Raw genomic sequence first — 12,991 nt, 5'->3', positions numbered from 1 at the left:
GGCAGAGTAGGCTCGAGGGGACGTATGGCCTATTCCTGCTCCTATTTCTTATGTTCTTATAAGATGATGGAATTTGATATTAGGTTTGAGAGGGAGACGGATGAGTCACAAACCAAGGTTTTAAATTTAGGTAAGGCGGACTTTGAAGGGATGAGCCAGAAATTGACCACAGTAAACTGGGCAGAATGGTTAACTGGTAAAACTACAGATGAACACAGGGAGGTGTTCAGAGGTATTTAGTACAAGACCTGTACATGCCCCTAAAGGGCAAGAGCTCTACTTGTGAAATTAAACAATCTTGGTCAACAAGAGAAGAGATAATAGAAAACTAAAAGAAAGGGCTTACACAAATGCAAAGAACAGTAGAGATTCTGCAAACTGGGAGAGATATAAAGAACAGCAAAGGGATACAAAGAAAGTAGTAAAAAAAGAGAATGAGAAGAAACTTGAGGGATATCAAGTATAACATTAAAAGTTTTTACAAGTATATTAAGAGAGAGGGTGGCTGAGGGTAAAGTCAAACGCAGGTGATATTGTAATTAAAAATAAGGAAATGGCAGATTTGCTAAATAATTACATTGTATCGGTCTTCACAGTAGAAGAAGAGGATAAAGTACCAGAGATACGAGAAAAACTAAAATTAAATTAAGGGGAGGATTTTTCTAGATTTAATGTAATAAAATACTAGTAATGGAGAAAATAATGAGACTGAAGATGGACAAATCTCCAGGACCTGATGGTTTCCACCCCAGGATATTAAAAGAAGTAGGTGAGGAAATTGCAGATACTTTAGTCATGCTCTCACAAAACTTTCTTGATTCAGGAATTGGCCCCTTGGATTGGAAAATTGTCAATGTCTCTCCATTATTAAGAAGGGTAGGAAAGATAAACTAGGAAATGATAGGCCTATTAGTCTAACATCTGTTGTGGGGAAGTTACTAGAATCTGTTATTAGGGACAGAGTTTTGAGCACTTGGACAAACATGAACTGATCAGAGAGCCAGCGTAGATTTGTAAAGGGTAAGTCATGTCTAACTAACCTAGTTCAGTTTTTTCAGGCGGTTACTAACGTGATAGACAAGGAAGTGTCTATGGATGTTATTTATATGGACTTCCAGAAGGTATTCGACAAAGTTCCACATAAGAGACTGTTAACAAAAATGAGAGCGCATGGAATTGGAGGCAACCTATTGACATGGGTAGAGAATTGATTAGGAGGTATGAGACAGAGTAGGGATAATAGGTATGGGTATGTACTTCAATTGTCAGGATGTGACTAGTGGTGTCCCCCAGGGATCTGTACTGGGGCCTCAGCTTTTCACTATATTTATAAATGACTTAGATGAAGGAATAGAGAGCCGTATATCCAAGTTTGCTGACATTGTTAAGAGTACTTGTATATCCAAGTTTGGTGGCATTGTAAGCAGTGTAGATGAAAACATAAAATTACAAAGCGATATTGATAGATTAGGTGAATGGGCAAAACTGTGGCAAATGGAATTCAATGTAGACAAATGTGAGGTCATCCACTTTGGATCAAAAAAGGATAGAACAGGGTACTTTCTAAATGGTAAAAAGTTAAAAACAGTGGATGTCCAAAGGGACTTAGGGGTTCAGGTACATAGATCATTGAAGTGTCATGAACAGGTGCAGAAAATAATCAATAAGGCTAATGGAATGCTGCAGCGAAACAAAACCCTGGTAAGACCGCACCTGGAGTACTGTGAGCAGTTCTGGGCACCGCACCTTCGGAAGGACATATTGGCTTTGGAGCGAGTGCAGTGTAGGTTTACGAGAATGACATCCTGACTTCAAGGGTTAAGTTATGAGGTGAGACTACACAAATTGGGGTTGTATTCTCCAGAGTTTAGAAGGTTAAGGGGTGATCTGATCGAAGTTTAAAAAGATATTTTGGGGAACGGATAGGGTGGATAGAGAGAAACTATTTCCGCTGGTTGGGGATTCTAGGAGTAGGGGGCACAGTCTAAAAATTAGAGCCAGACCTTTCAGGAGCAAGATTGGAAAACATTTCTACACACAAAGGGTGGTAGAAGTTTGGAACTCTCTTCCGCAAACGGCAATTGATACCAGCTCAATTGCTAAATTTAAATCAGAGATAGATAGCTTTTTGGCAATCAAAGGTATTAAGGGAAATGGGCCAAAGGCAGGTATATGGAGTTAGATCACAGATCAGCCATGATCTTATCAAATGGCAGAGCAGGCATGAGGGGCTGAATGGCCTACTCCTGTTCCTATGACACCAAGTTAGGTGGCATAGTAAGTAGTGTAGATGGGAGCAGAAAGTTGCAAAGGGACATTGATAGATTAAGAGTGGGAAAAACTGTGGCAGATGGAGTTCAATGTGGGGAAGTGTGAGGTCACCCACTTTGGACCTAAAAAAGATAGATCAGAGTATTTTCTAAATGGTGAGAAGCTAGGAGCAGAGAGATTTAGGAGTCAATGTGCAGAAATCACTAAAAAGGTAGTGAACAGATACAAAAAAATAATTAAAAGGCTAATGGAATGTTGACCTTTATCTCGAGGGCTGGAAGTTATGTTACAGCTGGAGAGAACTCTGGTCAGACCCCATCTGGAGAACAGCACTCAGTTCTGGGCACCGCACCTCAGGAAGGATATTGGCCTCGGGAGGAGGTGCAGTGCAGAGTTACCAGAATTATACTGGCGCTAAAAGAGTTAAATTATGAGGACAGGTTGCACAGACTCGGCTTGTAGTCCCTTGAGTATAGAAGATGATTAAGGGGTGATCTAATTGAGGTGTTTAAGATGATTAAAGGATTTGATAGGCCAAATAGAGAGATACTATTTCCTCTGGTGGGAGAATCCAGAACAAGGGGGCATAACCTTAAAATTAGAGCTAGGCTATTGAGAGGTGATGTCAGGAAGCACTTCTTCACACAAAAGTTAGTGGAAATCTGGAATGCTCTCCCTCAAAAAGCTGTTGAGGCTGGGGGTCAATTGAAAATTTCAAAACTGAGATAAATAGATTTTTATTAGGCAAGGGTATTAAGGGATATGGTGCTAAGACAGGTAAATGGACTTGAAGTACAGATCAGCCGGGATCTAATTGAATGGTGGAACAGACTCGAGGGACTGAATGGCCTACTCCTGTTCCTACATAATCTAGGCTGACATTTCAGTGCAGTACTGAGGGAGTGCCATCCTTCAGATGAGACATTAAAGCGAGGCCCCGTCTGACCACTCAGGTGGATGGATAAGATCCTGTAGCACTATTTAAGAGCTGGGGAGTTCTCCTGGTGCCCTGGCCAATATTATCCCTCAACCTACATCACTAAAACAGATTATCTGGTCATTATCTCATTGCTGTTTGTGGGACCTTGCTGTGCGCAAATTGGCTGCCACGTTTCCCTACATTACAATAGTGACTACACTTCAAAAGTACTTCATTGGCTGTAAGCACACTTTGGGATGTCCTAAGATTGTGAAAGGCTCTAAATAAATGCAAGTCTTTTTCTTTTCGTCATGATATAGAGCTGCAGCTGCAGCCTAATTATTTTTTTTAATTAAGGTAAAGTGGGTATGAAATTTATAATATACATTATTGTATATACCACACAAAAAGACATCAGGAAGAAATCTTCAGACCATAATCTAATCTTAAAGGTTCAAATGACTGTTCCAAACTGATGAAGCTTTGTTCTTGCTATGCAGGACATTAGACACCCCTCCCTTTTTTCACTGCCTTGTAATCATTTTAATTATTCACTGGCCTCTACATAAGCCTGTAGGACTATGTATCGATTTATGTCTGCCTTTCAATTAAACCACTAAAAAAAGCCTTGCATCACAAAAAGGAAAATATGCAGTTATTACATATTTTAAATGACGTGCCACATTCCCACCCAAGTCTAAGCATCATCACATTGTTTTACAGCAGCACCAGGTGTGAGCAATACAGAGCAATGACAACTTTCACCGCAACTTTTTTCACTCCTACTTTGACTTTGCAGCAAATGCAAGAATTAATAGAGATAATTAACAGCATCCCACTTCTCCCCCACCCAAATGACACAGGACAAGGCTAAAACACACAGACTGCTACCTGGCAAACTTGCAGTCTTAACTGTCCCCCACACCCAAACTTGTACACAGTAAATACCTTGGAAAAGCAGAGATTAAAATCACAAATAAAAAAAAAATCATGGGAATGATTCATTTGTTTTTAGTTAGCTCGTCAACTCTTCCTCCAACAAAACTTGGAGCTCCAAAACAAAAATCACACTTAGAGCTCATACTCTAAAGACGTGCCCACAAAATATGCAAATAGGGAACCACTGCTGGTTTCATGACAGTTTGATACCCAACCCACTAAAAATCTGGTTTTAAACAATGCAAGCTAAACTTGCAAACATTTCCTCCATTCTTAAATGCCTGCTACACTCCATATAAATAACTACTTAAAATCATTGTCATTCCAAAAAGGAATTTCTATATGACACTAGACTCACACTAGAAAAAACTAAACCATGATTAAATACTTCAGCATTATTCTAATACAGCAGTTGGAGTACAACTAAGGATAGACTTGTCGTGCAAAGATTAGATAAGACTTAAAACAATCTGTTCTGTCATCCCCTTAAACTCTCCCCACAGGGGAGATTAAAAAACTTCATTACCCAAATACTGTAACTTAAATATTCTCTAACACCAGGGGTGACAAGGCTAGGTCTTTACCCGTAGACACTTCGGCAGGGGACAGATTACAAACTGTAAACATTAACAGTTGGATGGACAGGGAAGAATTTGGAAAAGGCATTCATTTTCAAAGCGAAACCAATATTTTAACCAAAAGTAAATACTCATGAGAAGAGAGTATAGGAACTTCAGGAATTTACTCTTTCCACACTGCCACTGTAGTTTGGATCTTCCCCATTTAACCTTGCAGCACTCCCCAAACATACAGCCCCCTCTGCTCTCACTGTCTGCAAAATCCCTTATCCCAACCTTCATTCCTCAGTCCCTGTCCCCTCGCTACCCTCTGGGCACGCACCTCAGTTCCCCGCCCCCAACCCCAACCCCAACCCCAGCACTCTAGCCCCAAGCACTTACCTAGTCGCTACCGTGGACAGGCCCCGTACACATGACCTTGTTCTTCGTCTCCTGCCACACGAGACAAACGCGCGTGGTGCAGTCACTGTTCAGGCTGTCAGTCGCGGGCTACTGTCACCGTCACTGTCACTATCACTGTCCGCTCGGGACCGAGTCACTTACTCAGTTTAACCTGTCAATGAGTGGGGTGGCTGCGGCTCCGGCTCCGAATCACTGTCCACCCCGAACCAATCACTGCCTGTACCGGTACTTCAGGTCCGATCGTTCCCTGGCCCCTATCCCAGTATTTTGGTGTCTCGAACTCCGTCTCTTTCGATCTTTTTTTCCACCACTGACTGCACTTCAGAATCCGCAGTACAGAACCCACCCTTCTCTTCGTTCGTTGGTGAATCGCATCGAAATATATCCAATAAAAACAGGGGACTTCGGCGTTCCTACTCTTTATTCGCCTGTCGCGATGTCAATCAAAAGAGCTCGCGGCGGCCGGTCACGTGATCTCTTGGAAAGGGGTGTGTTTGTGCGTCACGAGGAGGGAGCAGCCAGAAAAAGTAAACAATTGGTCAAATTCGTGACTTTTGGGGGTTGAAAGTTTATTGTAACTTTATATTTACCTCATATAATTTAATTTCCGACCTTAAATGCCAATGCAAACCGTCAATTCTTGTTTTTTTTGGGTCGGTTTTAGTTTCTTAAGTTCGGCGCTGTTGCCACGGTGCAACCTGGGATTTGTAGTTCTCTGATCTCAAGAGGTGTGTTGGTTGGGGGGGGTGGAGAGAAAGGAGGGGGTGGGCGTTTGTTATGACGCACCTGGATTATTACTGGGTGTCTGCCCCCTTGGTTATAAAGTGTGACATGATCCCGCAAGGGCAAGGTTGAGCTTCCAGATAATCAACCTACAAGCTCCACCACCTGCCCCCAGGAACAGATTCTACGCCCACACTTAGCACCACTCACAAACTGTTTATAAATATGCTTCTGCTGTTCCTGAAGAGTATGATAGCAAACAACAACCATGGCTGCATAATTGGGAACCAGGGTTACTACCTTTTGCCAAGTACAAAGTTATAGGGTGAGATTGCAGTGTGGAGGGGGAATCATGGTTCTTATTTTATGCTTTGCCAATATGATGATAAAAATTAATTGAAAATGTAATAACCACCGTAATGCTTTTGCATCATGAGACACAGAAGTGGAAAAACTGTATTTAAAAAATGGATGTATTTTTGTCTGATTTCTATCTTAGAAATTTCCAGACACCCTGCTCAAAAACCAGACTGGTTCAAAATCATACAGGTGACAACTCTACTTGGCACACTGCAGTGAGATTTGCCACCATGAAAAGTAAGACATAGTACAAGCCATTTTAAATTGCTACATGTGTTTTTCTTTTCAACGTGCTCGGTACAGAAATACACAGCCAAAATAACAAGTCTTACTCCAAACAAGCGACAGAAGACAGACTGTACTATTTCTAAATTATTTAAGGTGTGATTCTTATTTGCTTTTGTAAAAAGGATAGCATGTATATAAAATGTTTCACGTTTTTCTCAGTTGGTCTATATTGCAGACTTTAGTACATCTAAGTGTGCTATAATATCTTAGTGTCACCTTGCACATGATTGAAGATAAATTCTCTCACCCTCAAATTTTCTCCTCTCCTGAAGCTATGGACTCTTACTGTCGCCTCATCAACTAACTCAACACAGATTGGTGATCAAACCGGGGAGCTTTCAGGTCTATGCTTTTATAAACCGAGCCACCAGAGGAGCTGAGGGGATAAATCTACTTCGTTTGAATGAAATAAAAATTGTTATTCAATGTTGCAATGAAAAAAGTAGAAGCGCCATCCAAAATGTTAATCATTTTTTTCTTTCAGGCGCTGACCAACCTGTTCTGCATTTCCAGCATTTTCTCTTCTTATTGAATGGAATTACTGTATTTATGTGGGATGATGCACTGTCTGCACTGCGTTACAAGTAGTGACATGCAGAGTAATTAACGTAACATCATGAACCATGAGAGCAAAGTCTCAGAAGTTTATTAATGCATCTCCACCCTGCGATATGTTACTGTCCACAATATGTTATTCGGCACAACATATTGAAATGTATTGGTAAATCCAGGATTGAAACTTGGCCTCTGCTGGCATTTGCTTCCTCCTGGATAAAAACTTCCTATTCTTGGTCAGGTTATTAATGTATAATTGAGGCACCTTTCAGAAAGCTTTTGGAAAAGTTTCATATGAAAGACTTCAAATGAAACTAAAAGCTATGGTATCCAGGATGGAACACACTACTGGGTTAAATGTTGGTTGGCAAAAGAAAAAGAAAACAGAGAGAACTTGTGAAAGGTGTAGTGTCAGAATGAGGAAGGCGCTGAGTTGTGTACTGTGGGAATCAGTACATACGAATTAAGAGCAGGAGTAGGCCATTCAGCCCTTCGAGCCTGCTCTGCCATTTGATAAGATCATGGCTGATCTGATTGTGACCTCAACCCTGCTTTCCCTACCTACTATAACCTTTGACTCCCTTGTTAATTAGGAATCTATCTAACTCGGCCTTAAAAATATTCAATGACCCTGCCTCCACCGCTCTCTGGGGAAGGGAGTTCCACACGTACTTGGATCCCTGTTGTTTCTAATCTATAAAAATGCGGAAATCAATTGTAAACTTGTTAAATTTGCAGACAACACTAAAATAGGGAGAGCAGCAGGGCCAGAGGATGCACTTAATGATATGCAGAAAAACCTGGTCAGTGTGTCTTTTCTTAAATTAACCATAAGGAGATACTGAGTTGCCCCAGTGTCATCAAACAAAAAACCTAACAAAGGTGCCCCCTTTAGAGGGGCAAAATGTATGCAGTTGGACAGACAAATGGGAAATGAATTTTAATGCAGAGAAATGTAAAGTATAGGACATTGGGTGAAAAAATGTGAGTTATGAGCATGCAACGAATGGAATATAATTATACAGGGAGATTTGGTAAGGGACCTAGGAGTAACAGTAGACTCATCACTTTCAATAACCAGAAACTGTGTTGAAGCAGTTAAAAATGCAAATAGAATCCTGTGATACATAACCAGAACAGTGGAGAGTACATATCTACACAGGTAATCTGAGGCATTATAATGCACTGGTCAGACAACACTTAGGTACACAAAGGATGCACGTGCATTGGGAGTGTGCAGAGAAAAGCCACAGGACTGATCCCAAGTATAAAGGGGGTGAGCTATGAGGAAAGAGTAGAGAAACTCAAGCTCTACAGTCTAGAGACAAGTTAAAGGGGACCTCACTGAGTTATATAAAGTATCAATGGGTATAGATAAGGTGAACCCAGAATATTTCTTCAGAGTAAGTTGGGTTAGTAGGACCAGAGAACATACATTTTAATTCGTGAAAAGTAAATGTAGAACAGCTAGTAGGAAGAACTTCTTTACTCAAAGAGTGATAAATGTTTGGTATCATTTATCAGGCAGGGTAGTAGAGGCAAAGATTTTGGGTAGAGATAAAAGAAAAAAATCTGAAGTGAAAGAAAATGCTGGAAATACACAGCAGGTCTGTAGCATCTGAAAGAGAAAAGACAGTTTCATGTTTTGGGTATGGACCCTTTATCAGAACTGGAAAGGCAAGATCAGCAAATCCCTTGAAAAGACGGGCCCATGATGGAGCGGCGTCTGTCCTGTTTCGATTGACAAGATTGTGGCATTCCATATTTTTTCCTTTAATCTTTAATTATATATATATATATATATATATAGAGAGAGAGAGAGAGAGAGAATATGCAAATTATTTTTCTGCACTGACTAGTGAAGGAAAGAACTTGCATTTATATAGCACCTTTCATGACCTCAGAACGTCCCAAAGCACTTTACAACCAAAGAAGTACTTTTGAAGTGTAGTCACTGTTGTAATGTAGGAAACGTAGCAGCCAATTGCACAGCAAGGTCCCTCAAACAGCAATGAGATAAATGACCAGATAATCTGTTTTAGTGATGTTGGTTGAGGGATAAATATTGGCCAGGACTCTGAGGAGAACTCCCCTGCTCTCCAAATAGTGCCACGGGATCTTTTTCATCCACCTGAGAGGGCAGACGGGGGCTCGGTTTAATGTCTCATCTGAAAGGCAGCACTTCCCACAGTGCAGCATTCCCTCAGTACTGTAATGGAAGTGTCAGCCTAGATTATGTGCTCAAGTCTCTGGAGTGGGACTTGAACCCACAACCTTCTGACTCAGAGGTGAGAGGGCTACCACTGAGCCATGGCGGACACCTTAAAGTGTTAGACTGTGGCCCGTCGGAACTGTCGATCGACTCATCGATCGACAGTTCCGACGGGCCACAGCGAAAAATCGCGTAGACCTCCTCAGAAGACTAACACGGGACTCAACCAACAGAGTACCCTTCGTCGTCCAGTACTTCCCCGGAGCGGAGAAACTACGCCATGTTCTCCGCAGCCTTCAACATGTCATCAATGATGACGAACACCTCGCTATGGCCATCCCCACACCTCCACTACTCGCCTTTAAACAGCCACCCAACCTCAAACAAACCATCGTTCGCAGCAAATTACCCAGCCTTCAGGAGAGCAGCGTCCATGACACCACACAACCCTGCCACGGTAACCTCTGCAAGACATGCCAGATCATCGACACAGATACCACCATCACACGAGAGGACACCACCCACCAGGTGCACGGTTCATACTCCTGTGACTCGGCCAACGTTGTCTACCTCATACGTTGCAGGAAAGGATGCCCCAGAGCATGGTACATTGGCGAGACCATGCAGACGCTGCGACAACGGATGAACGGACACCGCGCAACAATCGCCAAACAGGAGGGTTCTCTCCCTGTCGGGGAACACTTCAGCAGTCATGGACATTCAGCCACCGACCTTCGGGTAAGCATACTCCAAGGCGGCCTTCGAGACACACGACAACGCAAAATCGTCGAGCAGAAATTGATAGCCAAGTTCCGCACCCACGAGGACGGCCTCAACCGGGATCTTGGGTTCATGTCACGCTACACGTAACCCCACCAGCGAACAAATGTTATCTGTTTTTAATATAACGGGTCATTGACTGTCTTCCTTCTCTCTTTTTGGGGGGTTTGTATATTCGGTGGCCTTTTTAGGTGACACCTTTCTGTCTGCTCACTGTGATTGCCTTGGCAACGGGCAGTAATCACCAGGCATTGTTCTGTGTTTTTCAAATGCAAAGGATTCGAAAATTTCATTTCCACACCGTTCACCTGACGAAGGAGGAAGCCTCCGAAAGCTTGTGGAATTTAAAATAAATTTGTTGGACTATAACTTGGTGTGGTAAAATTGTTTACAATTGTCAACCCCAGTCCATCACCGGCATCTCCACATCATGTTAAAATGAAAGCAGTGTTTTCTCTCAAGAATACCTGCTGAGAACAGGGTGACATTGTCTGCGAGAAAGCAGGCCAGATTGTTTAATCTGCTAATTGATCAGACAAGGAGATACTGTGCTTGTGTGATGGGGCTGGTGCACATTGTGACAGCATTAGTATACCTAGGTATCGCAGGCGCTAAGTATCATTATTCATCAACATGGTATACTACTGTTGTGTCTTCTCATTTTCATTGACAGTTTTATAGCCAGAAGCTACCTGAATCTGGGAGTGAACATGAAAGCTTACACCAATTCCTTAATTCAGTTCACGTGGTTTATTTGAAAACTGCATTTCCGAGTCACTGAAGTGAGCAGGTACTCCATGATACTTCATCAAAATGCAAAATGTGAGTTCCATGCACACAAAAGCAAGACACTCCATACATAAAAAATCAACCCCCTGTACACTAAAAAATGCAAGATCCCCACACATACACACAAAAAAAGCGAGACCCCCAAATGTTCTTATACCCACAAAAACAAGACCATTATATACTGCTGTATGCACTGGTGCATTGCAGAATGGCTGATTTGTCATATACCACCTGAGGCACCTTGAAATTAGCCAGTTGTATAAAAGTTCACAGCTGTGGTCGCTTTCATTGCACGCCAGACTGGATGAGATGGGCATATTTGGGAGCATAGATTTCATAGAAAATATGCTTTCTTATGTTTCTATGACATTCCTATGTCGCTCTGGCAGTGCCTATAGACCTACATCCTTAGGTAACAACTGGTCCATGTGGAGGTTATAGAGGTTAAAATAAAACAGAAAAAGGAGGTTTATGACAAATGTCAAGTACAGAATACAGTAGAAAACCAGACAGAATACAGAGAGTGCAGGGGGCAATTGAAAAAAAAGGTATAAGAAGGGCAAAGGGAGAGTATGAGAAAAGATTAACGGGTAACATAAAAGGGAACCCAAAAATCTTTTATAAACATATAAAAAGTAAAAGGATAGTTAAAGGAATGGTGGGGCCGATTAGGGACGAAAAAGGAAATCTTCTAGTGAAGGCAGAGGGCATGGCTGAGGTACTGAATGAGGACTTTGTATCTTCACGAAAGAAGAGGATGAAGTTAATGTCACAGTAGAGGAGGAAGTAGAGATATTGGATAGGATAAAAATAGAAAGGAAATGCTAAATAGGTTGGCATCACTCAAAGTTAACAAGTCACCTGGTCCAGATAAGATACATCCTAGGTTGCTGAGGGAAGCAAGGGTGGAGATAGCAGAAGCTCTGACCACAATCTTTCAATCCTCCTCGGATATGGGAGTGGTGCCAGAGGACTGGAGGATTGCAAATGTTACACCCCCGTTCAAAAAAGGGGAGACGGATAAATACAGGCCAGTCAGTCTAACGTCAGTGGTGGGAAAAATACTAGGGACTGTTGTTAAGGACAAAATTAATTCTCACTTGGAGAAGCATGGGTTAATAAGGGAGCACGGATTTGTTAAAGGCAAATCGTGTCAGACTAAGCTGATTGAGTTCTTTGGTGAAGTAACAGAGAGGGTTGATGAAGGTAGTGCAGTAGATGTTTCTATGGACTTTCAAAAGACATTTGATAAAGTACCACAAAACAGACTTAATCGGAAAATAGAAGCACATGGGATTAAAGGGACGGTGGTAACTTGAATACGTAATTGGCTAAGGGATAAGAGAAGAGAGTAGTGGTGAATGGATACTTTTCTGATTGGAGAGAAGTATGCAGTGGGGCCCCCCAGGGGTCAGTATTAGGACCATTGCTTTTCTTGTTATATATAAATGACCTGGACTTGGGTATAGGGAATACAATTTCGAACTTTGCCGATGATACAAGACTTAGCAACGTAGTAAATAGTGAGGAGGATAGTAGCAGACTTCAGGAGGACATGAGGCAGACTAGTGAAATGGGCAGACAGATGGCAGATGCAATTTAATGCAGGTAAATGTGAAATGATGCCCTTTGGGAAGAACAATATGGAGAGGCAGTATAATGTAAATGGTAATATTTTGAGGGGGGTGCAAGAGCAGAGAGATCTGTGGGTACATATTCACAAATCTTTGAAGGTGGCAGGGTAAGTTGATAAGGCGGTTAAGAAAGCGTACGGGATACTTGGCTTTGTAAATAGGGGCATTGAATACAAAAACAAGGAAGTCAGGCTAAACCTTTACAAATCACTAGTTAGGCCTCAGCTGGAGTATTGTGTACAATTCTGGGCACTGCACTTTAGAAAGGATGTCAAAGCCTTGGAGAGGATACAGAGGAGATTTACCAGGATGATACCAGGGATGAGGGACTTCAGTTATGTGGAGAGACTGGAGAAGCTGGGATTGTTCTTCTTGGAGGTTAAAGGGAGACCTAATAGAGGTATTCAAAATTACGAGGGGTTTTGATAGAGCAAGTAGGGAAAAACTGTTCCCTCTGGCAAGTGGGATGTAAATTTAAAATAATTAGCAAAAGAGCTAGAGGGGAAATTAGGAGAATTTTTTTCACACAGAGGGTTGTTAT

The 12,991-nt window shown here is 41.9% G+C and overlaps 1 protein-coding gene and 1 long non-coding RNA gene across 3 annotated transcripts in view; one reads left to right on the top strand and one right to left on the bottom strand.

Moving 5' to 3' along the window:
* The window catches only part of LOC137307305 (vitamin D3 receptor B-like), a 274,444-nt gene extending 269,038 nt beyond the window's left edge, over window positions 1-5,406 (bottom strand). For both annotated transcript variants that reach the window (XM_067976766.1, XM_067976767.1), the window contains exon 1: window positions 5,089-5,406. The gene's annotated coding sequence lies outside the window, so the exon portion shown is untranslated. The remainder of the gene's footprint in view (window positions 1-5,088) is intronic.
* Window positions 5,407-5,586: 180 nt separating this feature from the next.
* LOC137306964 (uncharacterized) lies at window positions 5,587-6,971 on the top strand. Its single transcript, XR_010958979.1, has 3 exons — window positions 5,587-5,636; window positions 6,332-6,429; window positions 6,753-6,971. It is a non-coding gene; the product is annotated as an uncharacterized lncRNA (long non-coding RNA).
* Window positions 6,972-12,991: the final 6,020 nt, after the last annotated feature.

The sequence above is a fragment of the Heptranchias perlo genome, chromosome X (genome assembly GCF_035084215.1).
Source record: "Heptranchias perlo isolate sHepPer1 chromosome X, sHepPer1.hap1, whole genome shotgun sequence".
NCBI lineage: Eukaryota > Metazoa > Chordata > Chondrichthyes > Hexanchiformes > Hexanchidae > Heptranchias > Heptranchias perlo.
The sequence above is the reverse complement of the archived record's forward strand: the minus strand, read 5'-3'. Positions and strand labels throughout refer to the sequence as shown.